Raw genomic sequence first — 19,745 nt, 5'->3', positions numbered from 1 at the left:
CATATAGCCAGGGAAATAAACCAATGTTGTCGTTACACTTAAGAACTGTAGACGTGACTTACAGGGAGAAGGTAAAAAGGTCAGATGGACAGGATAAAATCCTTGACATGCAAAGTAAAGTAAAGAAAATCATATCTGTTTTTTTTCTCCTCTACAGCCTCTAATGCAATCAATATAATTCCTCCAGTGCATGTTTCATACAAAAAGAAGGTTCAGCTGAAAACTACAGGTGAATCATAGCTAGAAAGACAGCTTAATTCATGCAAGAACTTCCATACTTTCCCAGTGAACACTGTATTGTTGTTTTTGCCTTCCAATAATTTTCAAAATTACATTAAAATTAAAAGCAGGAACATAAATATAGCATGTGACAAAATTTCTTCAGAAAAATAAAATTTTAAATGTATTGCATTTAGGAATAACCCATCATTTTCACATGGTAGCACTAAAATTTATTAAATGAATAACTCCATTTTAAGAAAGTCATTAAGCCTGTATAACTTTTAATAACAACCTTTCTCCCTTTAAAAGGAGGACACATAAAAGTTTGGTTTTTTGGTTTTAGGTTTTTTTTTTTCAATTCTTGTTTTGGACAGAAAATATAATCTATTTTATTAAATTGCCAAGTTCAGAAGTGAATAGAGCTTATTTCTATTAATATCATGGCACAACCATAATTGAAGTTCTCTGACTGTTTTAGAGCAAAAGAGACAAGTTTGCAATTTTCAGTATAACTGGGTAACTATGTAATTGTATTTCCACTATAACTTGCATCTTAAACTGCTGAAAAGTTTTATGTGTGTGTGTGTGTGTGTGTGTGTGTGTGTGTGTAGTATTATACAGATAGATGGACAGAAAGATACAGATACACGTATATACATAGAGATATAGAGCTAGAGAGGGTGGGGCGCTGGGGTGGTGGAGAGTGTGTCCTGTGTCCTGCTAGGGAAAGAACAGATGTTGACCACAGCTATCACACAATATCTACAGCAGTTTTAGCTGATGACTCACAATTGGGAAAAGGAAATGTTTTTTCAAAGGGAAATTGGATGGGTTGGAAGTTGTGGGCATGGGGTGCAAGGAGAAAAAGTGACACATTGAAAAAGAAGGTTTTGTTCCTGGGAAAGCTTCCTTCTAGAACTGAAGGAATAAAGGTGGGGAGGGAGGTCTTGCCAGGTCAAAGAGGCATTTCTGGGATAGAATCAATTATATTTGGATCTGCTGGATATGAAAGGCAGAAAGAAAAAAAAAAAAAAAAAAAACAGAGCTGAAAATGACCCAGGCATTTAGAGCTTAGGATTGGGTAGGAAAGTCACAACATCAACTGAGCTCAAAACATGGGAAGAGCCATTCTGGGAGGCTGGTCATAAATTTCATTTGCAGTGGGATAAAAGCTGTCTCTGATTCAGCCAGATGGGACATAAAGTCAGTATTGGGAACAACAAATCTGGGGTCAGGAAGGAATCTAAGGCAGAGCTTCTGAAATGTTAATGTGCATAGAAATCACTAAGGAAGGGATCTTGGTAAAGTGCGGATTCTGATTCAGTGGGTCTATGGTGACAGTAGAGATTCTGCATTTTTTACTATCCCTCAGGTGATGTTGCTGGTCCAGGGATGACACTTTGAACAGCAAGGTTCTCGCTGAGCGTGAAGAGTCAGCTGTTCAAACAGCGTTCCTCATGTTTGGGGGAATGAGTCTCAGATACGGTCAAGCCAGGGTGGCCCTTAAACTGACAGAGAGATAAGATTGTATCACAGAGCACAGCTTCATTTGGCCTTGTTTCATGTTTGACCTTCCAGATGGTGACTCAACAAGGGATACATGAATTTAATTACAAACAAAAAATTTTTGTTTAAAATGACTGCATTCAATACAAACTTAAGATATAATTTGGTGAAGGTTATAGTCTCAAAAACTGCAGTGCCGAATCAGAGGATGTGGGGATAGCATGATCACAGATTTCCCTGAAGGAAACTTCGTTTTCAGTCCCAGTTTTGCCACCAGCTGGCTATGTGACTATCTGGGTCTCCCACTCCTCATCCATTAATTGAAGAGTTTGATCTAGAAGATTTTTATTTCTGTCTCATTTCCCCAGTGAATTTTGCACCCCTATTAAGTTATTCATCTGAGTTGGCTTCTATCAGCCATTTGGGTGGGTGCCTCTGCCCTTCTGTAGGGTGCTTGTCCAGGAAAGGAAGAGCCAGACTTGGCTTCTTTTTATGCTCAGTCCTAAACCCTCACACACAACCCTTCGCTCACTAATAGCCATTCACTAAATGTGTGTCTGATTAACCTCCAGCTCTAACATATAATTATCCCTTAATTTCAAAGTTAGCATCACCGTAGATGCTGTTAACTTAGGAAAAACATCTTACAGTGACCTGGCTCAGTCCCTTTGCTGTGCAGCCATCTGCTCAGTGTGCACCAGAGTAAGAGTGTAGGGGATCATCGCAGAATCAGATCTACCTGATGACCTGAAGCCTTGAGAAGTATGAGCACAGATTCTGATTCCTCCAACATTTGCTTGCCTCTGGTTTATCATCTCAATAAGATCCAGATTCCAGCCACTTGGAGCCTATATCATCCAAGTGTGCAGACACTTTGCTCTGATCTCTGGTCCTTGGGCCTCAGCAGAGGAGTGAGCACACATTGGGTCTCAGCCGGCTACGACAGCAAGCTGTGGATGAGGACTTGGCTCCTTTTGCACAACGTACATTTGTGTACAGTGAACCTACTTTATACCCACTGCCTTGTGTATGATGGTCCCTCCTACAGGCCATGCCTGGGTGTCCCCATTAGCTGGAATGTTTCAGTAATGTTTCAGTAATGTTTCAGTAGAAGGGACTTCCTATGTAGACATATTATATCTATATTCCTTCTTGCCTTAAATTAAAGTCCTTTTTAAGCAATATGTATCCTTTCTTCAAGCTCCTGACTTCATCATATACCCCAAATACAATAAACATTTTCCTATCTTTACTTTGCCTTTGTATCCAAGTTTCCTTCTTTGTCTTTCCACTACCGAAGCTTATCACTGCTGTGCATCACTGGTCTCCTGTCACAGTCTTCTGAGAGCTTAAGTTGTCCTAATAGCCTTCCTAAACACCCTCTGCAGTACAGTCTGTTCCTCTTGGCACTCACAAGCACCACCGGCTTCTTTGGGTACATTCTGTTCATAATCCTTCCTGGTACTGTCATCGCACTCCAGTGACAGAGCTCACTGCCCCAGTGTTCAGTGGCTGCCACCATGAGAGATGCTGCGTGAGGTACAGGAGGCTGCTCTTCCAGACTCCAGTCTGATGATCACCACACCTTCACTACAGCCCGGACGCCTCGTGAAAGTGCCATCGGAACACATTGGTGTGATTCTGCACTTCTAATCTGAGATCCAGCAAAGAGGCCTGGAGTGAGGCACAGCCAATGGCTCTGCTCCTTGTATTATGATGACAAACCTGTACAATGAGTGCCAGGCCACTGCTAATGCTGCTCTTGGATGGAGTAGGTTTGAAAACAATACCAACAACAACTTCTAATCTACAATCAGTCAAGAGTTTCATGTACTGAGCACCCAGCCAACACAGGTGCCCAGGTAACACCAGAGGGCTGACAAATAAGGAGGACATGGTGCCTTTCCCAGAGGAGTTCACCGCCATGAACAAATGTCTTCCAACACCTCCAAAGAACAAAAGCAGATTGCATAAAACCATTCTTAATCATCATGATAGAGTTAAGTGACCTTCATTTCTCCTTCTAACTTCCCCCAATGATCTTTGTACCCCTATTAAATCATTCATTTGAGTTGGCATTATTTTAGCTGTTTGTGTGGTTTCCTCTGAACTTCCATGCTGTGCTAGTCTGGGAAAGGCAGGAACCGTAACAGAACTTCTTTTGATCCACAACCCCCAGTCCTCACACAGTCCTTTGATCATAGCATGTGCTCACAACGTGTGTGACTGACTAAATTGTAGCTCGAACATTTTATGACCACTACCACCTTAAATCGGTGAAAAGGGTCTGTGTCCTCCAATATCTCCCCCTATCTTTATCGATACATAAACACCCATTAACTGGTCTTGAAGGATTATTTGATATGAGAGCTATAAAAAGTCTTAGATAGTATCTAATCCCATCCCAGGTCCCTTTTGATGAAGGAAAAGAAAGTACCAAAAGCCAAAGGAACCTCTCAAGGTAACAAGGTTCATTTGTGACAGACTCATGATTCGAACCCAGGTCTTATCTTTTCCAATTTAATACTCTCCACACTCACTGTGCTATGATCCCTCCAAGCTGATTACCACCACTATGTTCATCATGCTTCACTAAGCTCAAGTTTCCTGGACTCCTGGCTCAGAAATGTACATAAAAGACGGTGGTATTTCTTTCTTATTAGCATCCTGTCAGCATCCAAGGCTTATAAGGTACAAATCATAGACAGTCTACCCCCACATTCCCAAGCATCTCAAGGCAATGATGAAAGAAAAATTATTCTTCTTCAATAAACAAATATCCTTGGTAAGGACTGGCCACTCAGAGAAAAACCCCTAGCTGGGTCACTCTGTTTGGCACCATTCACCATGCAGCCCCTTCAGTGCTGTGAATGGCAGATGTGTTGTCTCAGCTTATCACTCGTTGAGACTCACAACAACTATCAGGCCAACTGTTAGCCAATGTCTGTAGGGGTAGCAAACAGTTTGCTAAATCCTTTACTTTGGTCTAGGTTGAATTTGATCAATGAGCATAATGAGGGGGAGGAAGTTTAGAAGAGCCTTGTCTGTTTTAGAAGAGTCTGGTCACAAAAACTATGAAAACATCTGTTTCAAATCTGAATAGCAGGATAGTGATGAGTTTATACCATTGATTCTCAATGCTGCGTCCACAATGTTCTGATACCTGGGCCCACTCCAGACCATTTAAGTCAGAATTTCTAAGGGGCACTACCGTGTTTCAAAAGCTCCCTGGTGATTTTAACATACAGGCAGAACTGAGATGGTTGAGTTATACATTTTTTTGATCCTTCTATGTTTGTGCCCTAGTCCAGGTGTTCTCAGTCTTTTTTTCTTTTCTCTATCTAACAAGCCTGAGGTTTAGAAAAGTTACCTATCAGTAACAGAGGCTCACCAAAGCATTGAAGGGGCAAGAGAGTGGTTTGTGAGGGAGATAAGGAGACATATTCTAGGAAAGCATGTTAGAATTTTATTAGGGAAGGAGAGGCAAAGAAAGCTTGTGTTGGTTGAAAACTTCCTCCCAATGTTTCATATCTGCAACCTCTTTGATGATCATAGACTTTTCCCCAAATTTTCCTCTCCTGTCTTGGCAATATGCAAGTAATATCTAATTTCGTCTTACCTTGCTCCAGGCTGCGGTACAGAAAAGCATTAAGTAAGGTTCCTTTCTCTTCTTGATGCCCAACTTCAGATCAAGTTTGGTCTTATTGTTTCTGGCCAAAGGCTGTTTCAGAGCTTGCAGAGCCAAAGTCTTGCTGTAGCCTGGTCTTCCAAGTGAGTTACAGCTTGGGATTGAGAACCTAAGTACACCAAAGAAAAGAAAAAGCAACAATTTACAGGCAATTTTTAAAATAAACCACTACATATATTATACTGTCATATAGCTTTGACTTTTAAACTGCCATTTCAAAAAGATAGTCTCTTAAATGTATTTACCTGTCTGTGTTAGGTGAGAAACAACTTACATTTTTGAGTACTGATCTCGAGTAAATATTAGTTGAAATTTATTTTAAAAAACACCTGAATAGATCCAAGCAGATAAGTGGAGAAAAATATATACAAGACCTGCCCCATCAAGGCTTCAAATGCAGGCCGATTGGCTGGAGGAAGCTACCAGCTGGTCCTAAGAAATGCACATTTGGGAAGACGAGCAGTGTCCAGAGAGACCACGCTGCTCTGATCCCTTTGGTTATCCAGCCCCACCTTTCCTGAGTTCTAGAGGAAAGTACACTATATGAAAAGAAAATATCAGTCTTGAAAAAAAATTAAAATTAAGATTAGTCAGTGCAACCATGGAAAGCAAACACGCAATTTAGGCACTCTCCTTAATAAAAAGTAAAGCCCTAAACATTATCCCCTCAGTTATCTGTCTTCAATTAGTACAGTTTTGTCACGGGTTTGTGGTGAAAAAAAGCAAGATAAAAATTAAAGAGATGGATATCTCAGTTTAAAAAAAAAGACACAAAAAAGTAGAGACAAATGTAGTTTCAGTCTGATTAAATTAGTTTTATTTGTTAAGAAGTGTTTTAAGTATTAATAAGTTACTTTGAAAAAAAGGGAAACAAACTATTAAGAAAGTATCTCACTTACTTAGTACAAGGAAATTCTACTTAATTCAAAAGCACACATAGAGCATCTACCTGGATACAGGCAATTGTGCTTTGGGTCCATAATGGAGCCTATGCCTTTGCTCAAGGGGTTTACAACAAATGTCACTTCCTCAGACAAGACTTCCAGCACCCTGCAGACCAGGTCAGGTCTCTGTAACACTTCCTCGTAGCACCCTGCACTTCCCTTTTACAGCACTTTCTGCAACAGTCTCTTTGTAATTTGTTTTGAAATGAATCAATGTCTTCCTAAAAAACATGAGCTTCATCAGGAAATCACAGTGTTTGTTCATTACTGTATCCCCAGAAGCTGGAACAGTGCCTGGCACAGAGAACATCCTCAGTAAATGTTTGTCAAATGACTAAACAAATGAACATCAATAATTAACATAAAAGATAGAAAGTAAGAAGTAATGTAAGAAATAAGGTAAGAAAACAAAAAGATGGCTATGCGTCTAGTTGGTAAGATATAGGAGAATTCACTGAGTGGAAGACTTTTCTTCAAAATTACATATTGTTGAATTGTTTCTTTAAGGGGCATGAGGTTTTTTTTAGAGCTTTTCTGTTGTTTCCCATAGCCTTATTGAGGTATAATAAACATACAATAAACTTCACATGCTTAAAGTGTACAATATAAGAAGTTTTGACACCTACATATAGCTGTGAAACCATAACCACAAGTAAGATGTCCATCACCCCAAATAAGCATCCTGGTGCCTCCTTATAGTCTCATCTCCTGTCCCTTCCTGAGTCCCAGTCTCTGGACAACCAGTGACCTCCTTTCTGTCACTCTGGGTTAATTTGCAATTTCTAGAATGTTACATGAATGAAATCATACAGTATATATTCTTATTTTGTCTGGCTTCTCTGACTCAGCATAATTATTACAAAATTCACTGATGTTGTTGCCTGAATTAATAATTCATTCATTTTATTGCTAAATAATATCATATTATGTGCCTACATCACAATTTCTTTAACCATTCACCTATTGACAAACAGATATTTTTGTCAATAATTTGGGGTTATTACCTATAGAGTTGTCATCACATTTACATATAGTCATTGTGTGGACATATGCTTTCATTTTTCTTATATAAAAACCCAGGAGTAGAATGGCTGATGATATGGCATATACATGATCAAATTTTTAAGAAAAGTTTACTAAAATGATTGCCTCAGTTTGCATTTCTAATAGCAGTTTATAATAGATTTAGTTGCTCCAAATTCTCACAAAACTTGGTATGATCAGTCTTTTAAACTTGCACAATTTAATAGGTGTACCATTATCTTGTGCTTTTAATCTGAATTTCCCTATTATATAATGATGTTCAGTATCTCGTCATGTGCTCATTTTCATCCATATATCTTCTTTAGTGAAGTGTCTCTTCCAACTTTTTACATATTTTTAATTATTTTTGTTTCTTATTATTGAATTTTGAGCATTCTTTATACATTCTGGATACAAGTCCTTTATCAGATATGTGATTTGCAAAAATATCCTATCAGTCTGTTATTTGCCTTTCATTCTCATAATGGTGTCTTTCGAATAGCAGAATTTTTTATTTGATGAAGCCAGAGTCATGGCTTAAATATCGCAGAAGCTGTAGTGAATCCTGCCTGGCTGGATAACTGTTTGCTTTTCAATTTACCAAAAGGAAGTGGAGTCACTGCTGAAATCAAGTTCAAGAACCAATAATCTGAATCACTAGTCATCATGCTGCCCCCTCAGAACTAATTTTCAAACCAGAAAACTAGGGCAACAACGTGTCTAAGGAGTCACAGCCCGCACGGCTCCTATGCCTGCACACGACCCTAGTGTTAGGCGCTCACCAAGCAGACAGCCTGTCTCACGGGACTCCTATCACCAAGTGAACTACTGATTTTCAGCTCCATCTTTCTGCAGGTTTAATGGCGATAATCCAGTAAGGAAGATGGCTTAGAAAGAAGCTACTACCTTTATAGTTCAGCACACTTAATGTGGACTATAGAAAACCTATCCCCTGGGCATTTGGCTAATTGCACACTGTCATCAAGGTTTGCATGTCCCTTTGTTCTTGCAAAATCGGTTGGAATAAGCCATTAACTTTCTATTAGACCAGCATTAGTGGATTCAGTGTGTTGATCCCCTTCTGATAGAAAATTTATACGCAATAAATAATTTAACATTGAAATTTACATTACACAGAAATTTCCTGGTGTGATATCAGGGATTATTATCTGAAACAAATTACAAGCAAAAAAAAATTATTTGTAGAATATCTATACACCAAAGATAGGGTTTAGAAAATCGCCATTAAACCAATAGACCATAAAATGAAAACTTACAGTATTAATTCAAAGGGAAAAATCAGCAACTGTCTTATTTAAATATTGACACAAAATAGTAAGTTATATTTGGAAAACCAGTAAGTTTTTTGAATTAAAGAAAAGCCAGCAAGAAGGAAAATACTCACAAGGGCTTTTAAAAATTATTTATTTAAAACTATTTATGCCCCATTAGCCTAATTTCACTTCTTGCTTGTGAATGGGAGAATCACTCTAGATGAAGCAGGAGATTTAGCACTTAAATATACACCAAAAAATATGCACTAACCTATGTTAGAGGAAGAGCAAGAACTTTGATGTTTCTAGAGGAATAAAACACATGCTTTCCTAGATTTGGAAATATTACAGCTGTGTATTTTCTTTTCATCTCCGTATATTTCTTTTCTTAATAGAAATCTTGCTAAAAATATCAACTATAATCAGAGGCAATATATGATAATGTAGGTAGATTCCCAGAAATGTTTTCTAATCAATGGCTGCTACTTAAATAAGAAAATGAGAAGAGGAAATGCATTATTGCAGCATTAAGCAATTAGGAAGCATTATCAAATTAGAGTGTCCAGAGAATGTTAAAAGTTGGCATAATAAAATTTTTCTCCCTGTCTTGGGTCAAGCATCACTATTTAATTCACAATACTTTCAAAATAACATCAATATGATTTTCCTCTCAGCTTTCAGAGTGTAAACACTTTCTCCTGGGCATACAGAGTGAGGGAAAAAAATCTCTCCACTCCCATCAGAATCTAGACTAAGTTTGTCCAATGCTGGTAGAGAATTTCTTGTTGAGTCTCAGAAGTCACCCACAAAACAAATTCCAAAAAAGCAATGCATCAGTATGTCAAAGCAGAAGTAGCGGTGTGGCAGCTGTGTCACAGGAATATGTCACCAGCAGAGAACTTACAGAATCTAAATTCTAGTGATCACCTATCACGTCCATTCACCACCCACAGCATAATGAGCCCAAGGCGGAAGACAGTGGTATAGATTTATCTTCCCCTCCTCCTCCTCCCAAAATGTTAGATCTGAAATACAGTTGGGGAGGAGATTTTTCCGTGAGTGCTGACTGTTCTGACTACAATAATGAAACCATCACAAAATCTCCTGTAATTCACACTCCTTTCCCTATAGCTCATTTTGAATGAGATATGACAAGGGAAAGCTGAGGCTTATGTGAGCTTTCTATCTGGAAGGCCCTTTTGCATCTGAGGCATCAGCCTGGGCCAGGGCCTAGACTGGGGGGAGAACAACAAAGAACTGACTCTGGTCCCTACATTTAGAAGGAAGTTAACAGTGGGAAATGTATGGCAGTGTAGCTGCTTCCATTAAATAATAAGTATGTGTATCTTTGGGTAGACATCAGGACTGGTGTAAATATCTTTGAAATAGAGACATCAAATATCACCTAAGGTGTCATGGGATGTCACATGGAGCTAAAGAGATTGTATGGGGGAAAACTCTGAAATCTGTGACTAGTAATAACAACCAACATTTTTGTGAGAGTTACAGTTTACAATGCACTTTAAACTTCTTTGGCAAAACAGTGATTATAATATTACCCACATAATAGGACTGCTGTGAGAATTAAATCAGTTAGAACTTGCAGTCTGAAATAGCACCTAGTACATATAATACATGTGAACATTACCGCTGTCATCACTATTAGCTGTTTCACTCCTCTATAACTTCATTATTCCAATGTTGCATATGAGAAAACTAACATTCTCTAACTATAGATATTGCGTTCTGATACACCACAGTTTTAATAATAACAAACATTACTATTATTACTAATACAGTTGGCATGCATTCAGTGTTAATGGTATGCTGTCTTTCATGTAAGTTAGCCCATTCAACACTTGCTGCTGTCACATGGGATAGTCTTACCTGAATTTTAGTAATGAATGACTGAATTCCAGAGAACCTAAATAGATTGACCAAAGTCATGCAATTGAGTAGGGATTTGAACACAAGTCATGTTACCTAAAAAAACTTAAATCCTTAATTATACTCATCACTGTCTCCTATTCTATTACAGTCACTCCAGGATTTGTTGGTTTTTCAGATAAATTACCAGTTGACACATGCATCGAACGGATGGGCCTTAGAAGACCTCATTTTCTTTCTCTGGCCCCAGTGTGATCTAACAAGGAAGAAGCCATGGCTCGCACATGGTGCTATACTTTCTAGTCACCCACCATTCTCAAAATGTCAGTCCTACACTTTGAAATGCAACTCTTAGCTTTGCTGGAGGCAGGGGCTGTGGTGGGAGGGTAGGTCTGTGCATTGTAGGATATTAAACAGCACCCCGAGCCTTTCCCCACTGGATAGAGTGTGCCATCACTTCAATGGTGACAGCTAAAAGTGTCTCCAGACATTGACAAACATCCCCTGTGGGGAAAAAACCACCCCTTGCTGAGGATCATGGATCTAGAATTCCTTATTAAAAAATTCATATCTCCTAAGAGATGACAAGCTATATCCAATGACAAAGATTTAAACTCAGACTATAAGGAAGGATTGGGTCCAGGTTAATTTTGGGAAAATGAGAAATGTCAGCTGGGACAGGATTGGCTGCAGGCTACAGAGATAAACTTCAGCTTAAATCAGTTCAACAAACATTCACCAAATGCTGACCAGACCCTGGGCTATGGACTGGAGCTGTACGAAGAAAGCAGAACAACCCCGACCACAGGACCCACAATCAGGTGTCGCGTCCTCCAAGTCTGCCTGAAGCCCTGCCACATTGAGACCTTTCTCAGATGGTTAATTTCTGTGATTTTAATTTGCTGACTCACCACTTGATCGCCCTGTCTGAAACTGTCAGGAAGATAGGAAATAGATTTAAAATTTTAGTAAAAAGTCACAGAGTGAAAAATCTATGTTCCCTGATGTCACAGCTCTGGTTATCTCACTTCAAAAACACAGAGCTCCAATGCGAGAAAATTTTTGCAAATGAAACCGAGAAAGGCTTGATCTCCAGAATATATAAGCAGCTCATATGACTTAATAAGAAACAACCAAACAACCCAATCCAAAAATGGGCAAAAGACCTAAACAAGCAATTCTCCAAGGAAGAAATACAAATGATCAATAGGCACATGAAAAAATGTTCAATATCACTAATTATCAGAGAAATGCAAATCAAAACTACAATGAGGTATCACCTCACACCAGTCAGAATGGCCATCGTTCAAAAGTCCACAAATGGCAAATGTTGGAGAGGCTGTGGAGAAAAGGGAACCCTCCTACACTGCTGGTGCGAATGCAGTTTGGTGCAGCCACTGTGGAAAACAGTATGGAGATTCCTCAAAAAACTAGAATAGACTTACCACATGACCCAGGAATCCCACTCTTGGGCATATATCCAGAAGGAACCCTAATTCAAAATGACACCTGCATCCCAATGTTCATAGCAGCACTATTTACAATAGCCAAGACATGGAAACAGCCTAAATGTCCATCAACAGATGACTGGATAAAGAATTTGTGGTATATTTATACAATGGAATACTATTCAGCCATAAAAATCCACAACATAATGCAATTTGCAGCAACATGATGTTCCTGGAGAATGTCATTCTAAGTGAAATAAGCCAGAAAGAGAAAGAAAAATATCATATGAGATCACTCATAGGTGGAATCTAAAACAAAACAAAATAAAACACAAACACAAAACAGAAACAGACTCATAGACATAGAATACAAACTTGTGGTTGCCAAGGGGTCAGGCAGTGGGAAGGGACAGACTGGGATTTCAAAACGTAGAATAGATAAACAAGATTATACCATATAGCGCAGGGAAATACATACAAGATCTTGTGGTAGCTCACGGTGAAAAAAAAGTGACAATGAATATATGTATGTTCATGTATAACTGAAAAATTGTGCTCTTCACTGGAATTTGACACAACATTGTAAAATGACTATAACTCAATTAAAAAAATGTTAAAAATTAAAAATAAAATAAGATAAAAACATGGAACTCCACTTGGGTAGAAGCAAAAAGTTCCTCTATGCAATGGCTCAGCATTTCAGGCTGTTTTAATCCTGTGGCACCTTCAGTCCAACATACCACTTGAAGATTTTCCACAACATGGGAAAGAGCCCTGGAGGGTCTCTGACAGTGATTAAATGTCACTTCTGCTATTGCCTAGAACACGGCTCTTCCCAAGTGGAAGGGGGCTGGTAAAGATAAGCATCCTGTGTCCAAACAGACCAGGAAAATGAACAACATCCCCATACTAACTACATGCTCACCACTGGGCACATGAAAGTTTAAAAAAATAAACAGACATGGCACTTACCCTTACAGAAATGTAAAGGTAGAGGCACAGTTGATACATAAAAAACAAATACAGAAATAATTCAAATAGTGCTACCTGCCTTGAAAGAAACAAGATACTTGTAGGAACCAGAATGATGAATAACAAAAGAGGAGACTCAGACTATATAGGGTTATCAGGGGCAACCCCCCTGAAATGACATTCAAGATGAGACTTGATTGATGGGGGGGGGGGAAGCCATGCAAGGAGCAGGGAGAAGAGCGCCCCAAGAACAGGCCTTCTAACACATTATAATATCAAACACAAAGTGTTTACTGTGTGCCAGGAGCTGTTTCGTGTGCTATAAATATAAAAATATATTTAATTCAATTTTACTGATGAGGAAAGAGACAGAGAGATAGAGTGACTTTCCTAAGGTCACATAGCTAGTAAGCAAGGGAGCAAAGATCCAAGGTCAAGCACTTTGGTCCTAGAGTCTGTGTGCTTTATCACTATTCCTACCACCTATGGATTTGAAGAGCTTGGCTCATTTAAGAAACTTGATGAAGGACAGATTGGGATAAGAGAGTGACGAGAAGAAAGGTTGAAGGGCATGAGAGGGCGTATAAGCAGGTACTAGATCATGCAGGTCCTTATAGGTCCTTGCAAAAGTTCAAACTTTATCCTTAAGGGCAATTTGAAACCACTTGAGTTTTAAGAAGAGCTATAAAATGTTTTGATTTTAAAAGACTATTCTGAGAATTGGATTGGGTCTAGATTGAAATCTGGAGAGCCTCTAAAGAGCTAAAAGTAGACCTTGTATCAGTTTCCTATTGCTGCTGTGACAACTTAGCAAAACTCTGGTGCTTAAATAACACAGATTTGCACCTGACAGCCACCTCACTGGGCCAAGATCAAGCTGTGGGGTCCTTTCCGGAGCCTGTAGAGGAGAATCAATTTCTTTGCCTTTCCCTTTCTCTAGGGACTGCCTGCTTTCCTTGGCTCATGACCCACTTCCTCCACCTTCAAAACCAGCAACTTCAGACGAGCTGGCCAAGTACTTTTCATACTGCCACCTTTCCGACTCTCTGCAGATTTCCCCTTCCACTTTTAATGATCCTTGTGATTACACTGGCCCCACCCTAATAATTCAATGTAGTCTCCTTCTTTTGAGATCAACTGATAAACAACCTTAATTTCATTTGCAACTTTAATTCCTCTTTGCCGTGTAAACTAACACATTCACAGATTCCCAGGATGACGGTGTATACATCTTTGGAGGGCCATTATTCTGCCAACCACATTCTTTAAAGTCTATCAAGACTGGTTTGACTTAATAAACTATGGTATAATCTTATAATGAATTTCTTGGCAACCATTAAAAACAAAAAAGTTTATGACATGGAAAGATTTATGTGATGAAGTGCCATGTAATGTGAACTCCATCATCCTCCACTCCTGGATTTCTTCCAGACGGTTAATAAGGACAGGTAAGGAAATGTTTGCTTTATTCACACCTATTGTGAAAGTGCCAGTTGGAAACAACAGGCGTGTCAGTGCTCAGAATGTCACCAACCTGGGACCCTTGACCTAAATCCTTGACCACAGAACCTCAGTCTTTGTCCTCTGCACAGACCCCTCCCACATTCCATTCTGGTTCCCCTCTCTTTCATAGTCTCCAGAATTTTCTATCTGCCCATTCTTTCCTCCTTTACCATATCTATGTTTTCAAATAGCTTGTTGACCAAAATTCACTTTTCCTAATGACCAAATCATGTTTTTCATTCTGTTTATTTAACCCTTTCTATTTTGCACACCAAAATATAAAATTTTAAATGTCCCCTATCATATGACCACCTACAGAACCACCTAGAAAGTACACTTGCCAAAATATTAATCAATCTGTCAATAACTCTTAATTGTAATACAATTTTTTTCCTCTGATTAGAATGATCCATACTTATCACCTATTGCATGTCCTTCTAAATTTCAGCTCCCAATTAAAAGCTATATTTCTCTAATTTCTTTATTCCTGACCACCATCAAAGTAAAAAAGGAGTTTACATCACAGTATTTTTAATATAAAAATGAATGTGTGTGCTTGAGTCCGTGTGGGCGTGTGTGGCTGTGTATGTGAGTATGTGCACACAGGTGTGAATGCATTCAAGAGAGTCCACAAAGATATGCACCCAGTCCTGATCATTGTTACCTCTAAGTGAGCAATATTAGTGAGAATTGATTTAGTATGTCTCCTTTTTTTCAAAATAAATACGTATTTAAAAGAGACAAAGTTATTCCATTTGTAAACAACTGTGCGTTTTAAGAGGATTGGAGGTAACTGGTACCTACCCTACCTTCTGTGTGTGACTCATTGTACTTCCTGGCGCTGCTAACAGACTCACGCTGCTGTCCCTGGGTCCCTGGTCGCCCTGGACTCTGTCCTCTGGTGTGTGAGAAACACTGATCCTGATTAAATAAATAAATGAATCGATGCTGAAAGCTAATAAAAGTTACCATCAACAGATCAACAGGATTCCAGCAGCACCTAAACTCAATAAAGAGAAAAGAGTCAATTTTTGCCTCATTCACTTTCTGAGGAAGACTGTTTGCACCTCATTGATTTTTCTCTCCTCATTGAATAATGTTTGCCTGCTCATTTAATTTGAAGTTGTGGAGCCAGGGATTATACATTGCTTTTTTATTTATTTTCTGTACTCGTTTTCCCCCTTCAGTTTCTTAACCCTTTATTTTACAATAACTGCAACTACCACCTCACATCCAAAGCTGAAATGGAGTTCACCAGAGCTTTTACTGCAGAGACTGCAAATTAATTTTGAAAACAAAATGAATGTACACATGTGATTCTTGACAAAGCCTCTCCCTTTCTTCCAACTACACAGCATCCCTAGCATTTACCTGATTTCTTGGATAAAAATGAGGCACGTGGACTTTTGCATTTTAAGGAGTTTGTGGAAAGAAACTGGAGTGGCACACACACCGAAGCAACATAATAAACCAAGTTACACAGACTACAAAAAAGCAGACATTCATTGCCACTGCCATATGGTTATAAGAATCTTCTTAGCAAACTGGACTTCATTTTTTGTAATCCAGAAAATCAGGCTTAGCTCAATAAATCTTACACCCACATTTTGTCCCAGTTATTTCTACCTAAAAAAAAAAACCGATTTACTTTGTTTCTTTTTAACAAGTTTCACTCTTTCCAAAGTCAGTAAAAATGCTAGAGTAGCACATGTGTCATGATCATTTATTAGACAGAAGTAATATCATATACCTCCTATGGGCCAGGTACTCTTCTAGGAGTTGAGGATAAACAAAGTAAACAAGCAAGTAAGAAACCCTGCCCCAAGCGAGATGACGTTTGAAAGGGGAGAAACATGGACTAAAAAAGACAGTTGTAAATATATGGTTTGTATCTGGAGATATGAAATGGGGAAAATAAAACAGGGTTAAGGTGACAGGAAAAGCCAAAATTCACAGGTAAGTTAAGAACAGGTGCTACTCTTTTTGATAAGATCATCAGATTGAAGATCATCCAGACTATCAGACTTCTAGATAGATTGAGAAGTGGTTGAAGGAAACCATAAGCAAAACAAAATGACAACCTACAGAATGGGAGAAAGTATTTGAAAAACATAAGACTGACAAGGGCCCTCCTACACTGCTGGTGGGAATGTAGTTTGGTGCAGCCATTGTGGAAAACAGTACGGAGATTCCTCAAAAAGCTAAAAATAGACATACCATATGATCCCACAATCCCACTCCTGGGCATATGTCCAGAGGGAACCTTGATTCAAAAAGACACATGCACCCCAATGTTCACAGCAGCATTATTTACAATAGCCAAGACATGGAAAAAACCTAAATGTCCATTGACAGATGATTGGATAAAGAAGTTGTGGTATATTTATACAAGGAATACTACTCAGCCATAAAAAATAATAAAATAATGCCATTTGCAGCAACATGGATGGACCTGGAGACCATTATTCTAAGTGAAGTAAGACAGAGAAAGAAAAATACTATATGATATCACTCATATGTGGAATCTTAAAAAAAAAAAAAAGACACAAATGAACTTATTTACAAAACAGAAACAGATTCATAGACATAGAAAACAAACTTATGGTTACCAGAGAGGAAAGGGGGAGAAGGGATAAATTGGGAGTTCGAGATTTGCAGATACTAACTACTGTATATAAATAGATAAACAACAAGTTTCTACTGTATAGCACAAGGAACTATATTCAATATCTTATAGTAATGTATAGTGAAAAAGAATATGAAAAGGAATACATGTATGTATATGTATGACTGAAGCATTATGCCCTACACCAGAAATTGACACAAGATTGTAAACTGACTATACTTCTATAAGAAAAAAAAAAAAAGTAAAGTGGTTGGATGATTTCCCCAGTAGTGTTGCTCTTTACATATAAACACATTTACTCCTCATCATGAAAAACATCAAGCAAAAGTGTATCTCTAAACTCCATTTCCTTGAACTTACAGCCCATTGTCTCTCCTTGCCTTCAAAGCCAGGTTTTATGAAAAAGCATTTTATGTCCATTTCCTCACTTTCATTCAGTTTTAAAATCTCTGCAAGGTGACTGTCCCCACCTCACCAAGGAAGCTGCTCCAGCAAGATCATCAGTGCCTCCCAACTGTCCAATTCCCTGACCTTCCCTTTACCGCCCTGTGGCATGACCATCACTGCCTCATCAGAATTCTCTCTACTGCTCCCTACGTGTTCTCCAACTTCTCCCCATCTTGCTGACCTTTAATCTCAGAGCTTGGCAGGCTCTTCTTCCATCGTCCACTTGTGCCTTAATCTGTGTTTTCCAGGAAAAGGAGCTGAGGCAAAGCTTAAAGTGCTATTACTATCTGGGTGGTACAAGTCCAGTCAGGGCGAGTTTTAACAACAACAACAAAAAAGCCTTATGAGCAATGCAGACAAAGAGCAGTTTGCTGGAAGGTGCGCTTAGATTGACTTGGCAGGCAGGGCTCTCTGGGAGGGCTGACAGGAGTCTGAAATGGGATGTCTGCTCTTTCCTAGATTAACCTATGCCAGACACAGAGATGCTAGCAGTAAGGTCTGCTCCAAGAGGTTTACAGACATAACAGTAGACAAGAGGGGAATGAAGCGGCAGAAAGCCTACAGGCCAGCAAATCAGGACAGAGTGAGAATGTGAAGTGGGAACTTTCTATTTTACAGCCAAGAGAAACATAAAATGATAGAGAGAAGCCTGATCAATGTAAGTCTGATGAATAAATACAATTTTTGAGACTACCACAATAGCCATATCTCATGTTTGAAAAGGATCTGAGTCCATGGATGAAGGTCCTCTATGATACCCCCCAAGCACCCCTACTTCACTCACTCTGATCATTGGCCACTCACTCTTCCCCAAGGCATTCTATTACAATTTCAAATGGTTCAAATTGTTGGGAAGTTCTTTATGTTGTGCTAGTATCTGACTCACTTGCCCTGGTTCTGTTCTATGGAGACAAAGATAAGATATCTAATCAACTCTCACATGAGAGTTCAAGATACTGCAGTCAATCCTAAATTAGTTCTGGCCTAGTCTCCAGTTTCTACATTGTGACTTCTCACTGTCCAGTCATTTTTCTCTGAACCTACATTCATCTGCCAATGTCTCTTTTCCTGTGGTCCCCAAAACGGACACACTACTGTAGCTGCAAGATCTCGCCAGTGTTGAGACTAAAACTATTACTTCTGCATTGAAGAAGACAGCAGTCTTCTGTTAACATAATACCGTTTCACTTTGAGGAGGCAGCCATATGATACTGTTAAAGTTCTGGTTAATGAAAACTTCTGAGTTTTCGTTATGTTTGTTTGCCTTTTTATGTCTGTCTGTTTCTGCTAATACTGCTGCTGTCTAGCTGTGGCTTACCCAATTTCCATATGTCCAGTAGTTTGGAGGCTTCTTCAAAAAATATATACATAGAACTATAGATTTATTCCTAAAGAATTTCATTTTACTATACTCATTCAATATTCAGCCTATTGAAAGTCACTTAAATTTCTGATTCTCTTATATTGGTTATTCTTCCAGCATAATTTCTCTATTTAGGTATGAACATGCTGATAAATCATTCATGAATGCAGATACACCCTGAAACCCTTCTTTAACCAGGTTTGTGTGACTCTATAAACCTAAACCTTAAGAAATTGCACTTCTTATAAAGATTCCCTAAGTACCTCAGATGTCTCACTTTTCAGAGTGGCCTACTCCTAATTAGTACAAATTATTGAGGCTCTTCAGAAATTATATCAGTGCAATTTGTCAGCAATCTGTAAAGTGATTTGCCATTGCATCTGGCACTGACAGTTGGCAGCAAGTGTACTTCACTTTTAAATGATCTGGTGACAGTTGATAACTGTCATTCAGTCAGATCCTGAGTGCATCTCCTGTCTTAAGAGAGGCTTACTCAAAGATGAGGCAATGGAATCAGCCAACAGACTCCTGGGTATATCCTAACAAATCATTTATTCTGGGTATCACTCTTGATATCACTGAGTACACATTAGTCCAATGTATCAAACACTAAAACATGATAGATATTTAAAAATCCAGTTTTCACTAATAATCTAATTCTCATATTCATTACTGTGATTTTTTTTTGCTTCCTAAAGAGACTCCTTGTCATTTTGGGGGGACAGAAGCATTTTTTATCCTATACTGGTAACATTAAATCTACTCCCACAAAGGTTGGAGGAAGAGACACAATTAGAATGGGCCTGGCAGAGGTAAACATGGTCAGGATTGATGAAAATGTT

The 19,745-nt window shown here is 38.7% G+C and overlaps 1 long non-coding RNA gene across 1 annotated transcript in view; it reads right to left on the bottom strand.

Annotated features, from left to right (window-relative positions):
• Positions 1-19,745, bottom strand: part of LOC123619781 (uncharacterized) — a 197,797-nt gene that overhangs the window by 40,660 nt on the left and 137,392 nt on the right. Inside the window, exon 3 of the long non-coding RNA XR_012508660.1 lies at positions 5,348-5,525. This is a non-coding gene — a long non-coding RNA (uncharacterized LOC123619781). The remainder of the gene's footprint in view (positions 1-5,347; positions 5,526-19,745) is intronic.

Source organism: Camelus bactrianus, chromosome 8 (genome assembly GCF_048773025.1).
Source record: "Camelus bactrianus isolate YW-2024 breed Bactrian camel chromosome 8, ASM4877302v1, whole genome shotgun sequence".
Lineage (NCBI taxonomy): Eukaryota > Metazoa > Chordata > Mammalia > Artiodactyla > Camelidae > Camelus > Camelus bactrianus.
This window is presented reverse-complemented; position numbering and strand designations above follow the sequence as displayed.